We start from the raw sequence: 7,558 nt of genomic DNA, 5'->3' as shown, positions 1-7,558 counted from the left end.
CTCATTCCATTCACTCAAAAAACATTTGAGCAGGTACTTATTAGGAACCCACTATGACTACGTACCTGACTTTTGCCTAAGTGCCGAAGATACAGCCAGAACTACCCTTAGACCCAGGAAAGAGGGGCCCCTTTCCTGGGCCTCACATTGAAGAAAGTCCCACATGTAACTAATGCAAATATGCAAAATAATAAATTTATTAATGAATACAGAGGTGCCTCTGTCCTCGGGATCCAGTGAAACTCATGATCCTAATCTCTGTTTCATGACCAACCTGGCTCTAACCCAAGGAAAACTTCTTCACATTTCTTCTCCAAGATCCTTAAAAGATGACCACGTCTGAGTGATAAGACTCCTTGTAGATGGTGACTCTACCAGGATAGGAGACAGACACTGCTTCCAGGTGCTGGAAGGATCTGGGCAGCAGAGGCATATGGGTAAAAGAAAAGACTATCTTGTCAAATTCTTCCTCTCAGATAGCGTGGCTGAAATGCATTTTAACATTATGGTGTATCATGGTGCCAAGCATCTCTTTTCTTCTTTCCCTTCGTGTTCCAGAGCAGATTTCTGAAGGTACTCAGAAATTAGCACAATATTGCCAACAGCTGTACAGGGCAGCTGAGGCACATTTTGCAATATTCAACAATTTTACTCATAAATTTATATATATGTAGGTTTGGACAACATGTGTGAAACTTGCCACTAATTCTTTACAATACTTTATGTATCTAGATATTGCTTTAAGAAGTGGTAAAAATCACAATATAAGTTATAGCACTTTAAATGATAAAATTAAAATAATCAATAATATTTTCTGTGGTCATGTTAATTTAACATATGCAACCCCATTCCAATATTAGAAGATGATATGAAATGAATTTACAATTCATTTCCAAAGCTATATATTGCTTTAAAGATTGTACGGACAATACCAATTGCCGTAGCCTTAACAGAGCAAAATGTCTTCAAATTAAAATTAATTTTTAAAAAACTATCTAATAACTATAATGACTAAGAAATATTGGCTAATTTGATATCCATTGCCATCAGAAGAACATAAGTTATGTGAGAATCTAGACTATAATTACAGGACTTTGGAAGGGATGACTTGGAAGGGACACGATTATATAGACATTAGAGAGCTATTTCTGGTACAGAGGGTTTGTATGACTATAGAAAGGAGGCTTGAGGAGAAGTACATTAGACTCTCCATATATTTCTGAGTCGCTGATGCTATCAGCATTGGAGATAATGAGCAGAGGTTGGGAGATTTCAAGCAAGAGTGAGTCATGCACTTCTTGCCTCCTCCCATCCCAGGAGCCCTTGGAGTCCCCTTTAGCCTCCTCTGCTTTCAGCCATCAATACTTTCCTTTCTTCCTATGACCATTTCTTTTCCCTTTTCCCAAGATCCTTACCAACCAGGACCAAAAGCATTTTGAGTTCAAACTACATTGTATCAAGAGCTGGAATAAAGCTAGAGAATGGCTCCATAGAGGGAACATCGGGATCAGGAAAAGGAAACAATATTGGTCATTTTTAAAAGGTACGAACCCCCAGCCAGGAGCCAGAGAGGACTATAAGGGAACAGAAGACAAATGTGATTTCTGAATGAACTTGAAATGAGGAAGGATGGAATAAGAACCACAGGACAGGAGAGAGAGCTGAGTTAGCTGGGAGGTAATGACTACAAGCCAGTCTCAGGAGTGACTTAGGAAGGGAACTGGGACTGGGAAAAGTTAGGAAGCACCATGCCAACCACAGTGAAACACTGTGTCCCCATGGGCTAGACTGGAATCTCTAGGACCGACAAAGAGGTCAGTCAAGGACAGCAAACTCCCTCTCCCTTGCTCCCAGCAGAGAGCATCTCTCTCTACCTAATTCTTGGGTTTCTTGTACACAGACATCTATAGCAGAGAGACACACACAGTCACCACCCATTTCACACACCACCTCCATGACGGGTACATACACACATACTCATATATGTACACATACATGTAATTTTATTCTTCTTCCGAAGATTACCCTGCTAACAGTGTTATCTATGTAGATAAATGTGCTGAGAAGACCTGCTGTCCCTTCCAGAATGTACAGCAGCAGTATTGCCAGGCAATACTCCAACTCCAGCTCCAGTTGGAGTTCTTTGCTGTTTCCTCATGTTTTGCCACAGCTTAAAAACATCAGGGCTTTTAATGATACTCTGTCTGTCCTCATACTAAACTCACATGTTCTTCCTGACATCAAGCTTTGCCTTCATAAGAAAGAATGGCAAGAGACCAAGGGAGAAGTCAATGATGATTCATCTTTTAGAAAAATATTCTTATATCAAAAGTAGAGTTTCCCTGGGTGGTATGTATTACTAATTAGCCTTCTGAAAGACAACAGAAAGAAAATTCCAGTTATGCAGAGAATGAAGTATTTTTCTTGAGAGGTGCTTGGAGAAAAGAAGTGGACTTACCCCATAAAAGTCAGTCAAGAATTCTCTGAGCAAACCCTGGGATTCCAAACATTCCTCCATCAGTATCACCCCACCTGGAGGAGGAGTCCAAAATTCTAGGTGAGTGTGTGGTCCCCACTGCAGCAGGAAGCGGGGTCTTATGGGGCTGGAAAAGACCTCAGAATGTCTGATTTAAGGAGCCAGTATTTTAAAGAACATTTTTATTTTTTCTTATGACAGAAGTGACACATATTCAATACGGAAATGTTAGAAAACAGGAAAAAAATAACAAAAAAAATAGCTGTAATCTGACTAACCAAAGATAAATTCTCTTCATATTTATAAATTTCCAACCAGTATTTTTTCTGCTTACATTTAAAACTAAAATATGTGATCTTATACATCATCTTATGATCTACTTTTTTTGCTCAACAATGTAAAGGGAATGTTTCCCATTCCCATAAACTCTCTCCTAGGGTGTAATTTATAGTGGCAGGATAGTTTTCCATCCTAGAGATGTGCCATCACTTAATTATCCTTTCTCTTATTGCTGAGTATTTCAATTATTTTCCACACTCAGGACAGCAGCCTGAGAGCTGATAACTGTGCTTGAAATTTTGCCCTCAGTGATGGTGACCTTTTCCAATAAGTTGTTTAAGAATATGTGATTACCAGGGTGGGGACTTGTTCTCATTAAAGTTCTTGATCTTTGTTTCAGTTTAGAGTGTTAACAACATAGCTGGAAAAACAAAAATGCATGCTCTTCTAACCGAAGACCTTTATTGATTAATGCATGGGAGGATAGCTGGGCCAGCCTAAAGGCTGCTGCTACTTTACAGATGAAAAAATGACAGTGCAGAAGGAGCAAGAACAACCCCGGTCTCATGATGTGCTCGCTTGACTTCACCTACGTACAGTTTCACTCTTCTAAAACTTCTCTCAAGGTGAACATAAAACAAAATGGATGTACTGTTCCAGGATTTGCCTTTACCCACTTTATACAAATAGTATTTTCAGTTTCTGCCAGATTTCAGAGCTGACAGCCCAGCCTGACTCAGTAATTGGTGTCCTCCAGGGTAGAGATGTTGCTGCAGGCTCCATGGGAAGGGAATACTCTTTGCGTTCTTTTTCCCCCATTGGTGAGGCTCTGCGCTAAGCCACTCACATTCCATCAGCCAGGTTTCCTTTAGGCGATGACAGGGAGCCAGGGATGGACACTCAGTTCCCTCAAAGGAATCTGGCCAGCCCAGGTGTGGTCCTCCGTTGATGGAAAGATTGAGTAATGATAGGAGACTGTTTATAGCTCTAAGACTCATGGGACAAATCAGAGGGATGCCAGTCAACTAATACTGGACATCTGTTGTGATTTGTTAAAGTACTTTTAAAAGATGCCTCATCCCCCACTGAAGCGAATCTGTTTTGACAGAGGGTTTTCACCTTGCTTTGTCAAATTATACACGTTGTTCTTAAGAAATCTCATAAATATGTTTATGTAAATCTTGTTATAGACAAGATTTATTTATAGGTTATTTTTTTTTCTTTGGTGAGGAAGACTGGCCTTGAGCTAACATCTATTGCCAATCTTTCTCTTTTTGCTTGAGGAAGATTGTCCCTGAGCTAACATCTGTGCCAGTCTTCCTCTATTTTGTTTGTGGGATGCCACCACAGTATGGCTTGATGAGCGGTGTGTTGGTCTGCACCTGGCATCCAAACCCGCAAACCCCGGGCCTCCAAAGCGGAGTGTGCGAACTTAACCACTGCACCACTGCACCGGCCCCATAAACTTGTTATTTTTGAGAGAATTTTTAAAGTAGAAAACATATTTATATCTGAAAATTGAGTAACATATACATGTTGTTTGTTTTTGAGAGGAAGTCTGTGGAAGAACTGATGAAGATCTAGGCTCAGGCTCTTGGCTGCAGTAACCCTCAACTCCTGGTAAGAGTCTAAGCATAAAAGCCTGGGCAGCCATACCCTCCTTGAACTTTGAGCACTGAATACAAATCTCCCTGCACTTCTAATGGGGAAAGTTGAATTGGGTTTTCAGCAGAGCATAACCCCCAGTCTTTGAGGGGTCTCCAGCCTACTTGTACAAAATGAGGAAGAAAATCTTTCAGGTGGAGGTCACTGATGCATTAGCTGGGCATCAGTGACAGTCTGGCTCTGAGCCACTGATTGTTCCTGTAGGTTGGTGTGTGTCTGTCCCTTGTGCCCTACCCTATGTATTTGCTAGCTCCCTGCTTAGCTAATTGACAGAAATAAATGTAAATGTGGCATTGATGAAGTGGGTGTATGTATCATAACTATTTTCTCTCAGTATTGCCTATACTTTGAAATCCTGAACCTAAGGGGTTTACATTTAACCTTGAATTATTACTCAAAATAAAACACACATCCTTTCTTCTCATAGTTCTTGGCCAAAATGGCCTGCTGAATCCTTGAAAGCCATAAGAGAGATGTATGGCAACCTATTCTTACTCAACTTGGTCAATCTAGTGAGTCTTTGTCACTCTCAGAGAATTTTCCTGAGAGTAAAATCCACTCTGCTCTCGGACAACTATCACCCTGACCAGGGTCAGGTTTAATTGCATTCCAGCAACACAGAAGTCCAACAAGTAGAAATGCACAACGCCTACTTGTTGAATATCTAATGTGGTCCTCTAATTTATTAACAGGACCTACTAACCTGAAAAAGCACAAAATCTCTATTTTGGAATATATTAATATTTTTATAACTCCCCATTTCTACACTGTACAAAGTACAGTTTACAAAGCTCAGTCAAATACCAGGAACCTAAATATCTAAACATTAGAACGAGTTTCTAATTCAGTTGATAATGACACTGTCTTTAATTACAGGGGGAAAAAAGGATAATGCATCTCACTTGATTCACAGAGAATCGACCTAAAATATACTGAGATGCGTAAAATGAACAGAAAAAGACACAGAATCAATAATCAAAGATAGAAGAAACATTCTTTGGCAAAGGGTGGGGAGCTGTTTTTAGAATTAGATAGAGATCACAGAGTCCCACCATAAGCAGAAGCAACACAAAAACATTGCCTTTTGAAAAATGTCTAAGACATAACAAAAGAGAAGGCATTCTGAAAGTTCCTAAGTACGAAGAGCAGGCCACTAGGAGTAGAATACAGACAACAGTAGTCCAGGGCATTCCACTAAAAAACTAAAAACTACCCTCTGGACACCAAGAAACAAAGGATACTGTGTCCAGTTAACTTTTTATTCTTATGAAAACAATAGAGAGACATTCTTAGGTCACTAATATTTATTTAACTGACATCTCTGAGTGCCTTTGATGTGATAAGCACTGTGCAAAGTGCTGTGTGTATTGTGGTGAACAAAACAGACACCTGCCTGCAGTCTCTAAATTTTGTCCCCACATACCTTGCTTGTGACAATAATTATACAGCATAGGCCAAATATTGAACTGTAAATCTGTGAAGGAGGGTGTGAATGAGGATGCTGCCTATTTATCACAAGTGTTAACCAGGGATATCAGTATCTCTGGGCCTTAGAAATGAGGATTGGATATTTCCCCAACTAGCTCTGAGAGCTATATTTTAACTAAGAAGAGAAAATCCTTCTATTGCAGCAGTCAACTACCCCCAGTGAGAACCCACTTTCATCACCATCATAACCAGGAACATTACAGGGGAAAGAATGGCCTTGCCTTTGGCACCAAGACTATGGCTTGGGACCTCCTATGTGGCTGCATCAGTGGATCAGGTGAGGACAATCATTTATCAAATCTGGGAAAGATAAAAAGCAAACAACGTAAGATGAAAAGGTAGTGCAGGTCATCACCAGATGGCTCTGCTGGCTTGATAAGTAAAATCAAAGTCACAGAGGGTATAACCAAGAAGAATCGCTACTTTAAAATTTCTCTCAAAAATAACAAGTTTATGGGGCCGGTGCAGTGGTGCAGTGGTTAAGTTCGCACACTCCGCTTTGGAGGCCCGGGGTTTGCGGGTTTGGATGCCAGGTGCAGACCAACACACCGCTCATCAAGCCATACTGTGGTGGCATCCCACATACAAAATAGAGGAAGACTGGCACAGATGTTAGCTCAGGGACAATCTTCCTCAAGCAAAAAGAGAAAGATTGGCAACAGATGTTAGCTCAAGGCCAGTCTTCCTCACCAAAGACGGTAAGTGGAGCCATTCCTGCCTCTACTCTTTGGTTGCTGAATCATGTATTCTTCCTATTGGGGACACAGTACTATTCAGAGGTCTCTGGTTTAATAAATACACTGCATCCTGAAATGTGGTACTCCTTCCTTCCAGAATGTTGCCTCTGAGCTGTTGCTTCAGCTGTGTCTTCAGAAAGCCAGTCTGTCTCTCTCCCTACCTCCCTTTGTCCCTCCCTCCTTTCTTTCCCTCCTTCTCCACCTCCTCCTCCTCCTTCTTCTCCTTATTTTCTCTTTCTCTCTCTCTCTGAGCTGGAGCAGCCTGCTCCTTCTCCTTTGTTCTGAAGTAAACACCAATCAACTTTTCCCGTTAGTCCTCTACATTCTTCCAGAGGTCATTGATATTATTGATGTACCTTCAACAGAAATTAGGAGAGTGCTTCTGAACTGTGATTAAATAGAATTTGGTAACAAAAAGAAATGAAGCAGGAGATAAAAAGGATACTATTTGGGATCTTTGATGGCAGAATTTCTTTAATTTCCCAAGAAACTTATTGCAGTTGCTTTACACCTTCATTGTTGAGAGTTTCTCTGAATCTAATTATTAGTTATTTCCCTTTTTCATGAACTCAGTGGAGAAAACCAGTTGGTCATCATCCATCTCCAACCAGATTATCCAAATCTTCCTCAGAGAATCTTTTTTATTTTCCTTTACTTAATTTGGGGGTGGGGGTTATTTCTCTTAATATTGTCTATTTTCTCCACATTTATGTCTGTTTCTTTTAATGTAGAGCCACTAATTGGAAATACTACCCAAGTCAAGGTATGACCAATGCTAACATGGCAGAATTTACGGATTAGGTGTGAAATGGGCTCATCTATGTATTTGGGGAATTGTGACCTGGTCAAATGATTAGACTCAGATCCTCAAACTAGTCTATTCTGCTGACCTTTTCCAAGCATGAAAACAAAG

The sequence above is a fragment of the Ceratotherium simum genome, chromosome 3 (assembly GCF_057802395.1).
Source record: "Ceratotherium simum simum isolate JZ-2026a chromosome 3, ASM5780239v1, whole genome shotgun sequence".
NCBI lineage: Eukaryota > Metazoa > Chordata > Mammalia > Perissodactyla > Rhinocerotidae > Ceratotherium > Ceratotherium simum.
The sequence above is the reverse complement of the archived record's forward strand: the minus strand, read 5'-3'. Positions refer to the sequence as shown.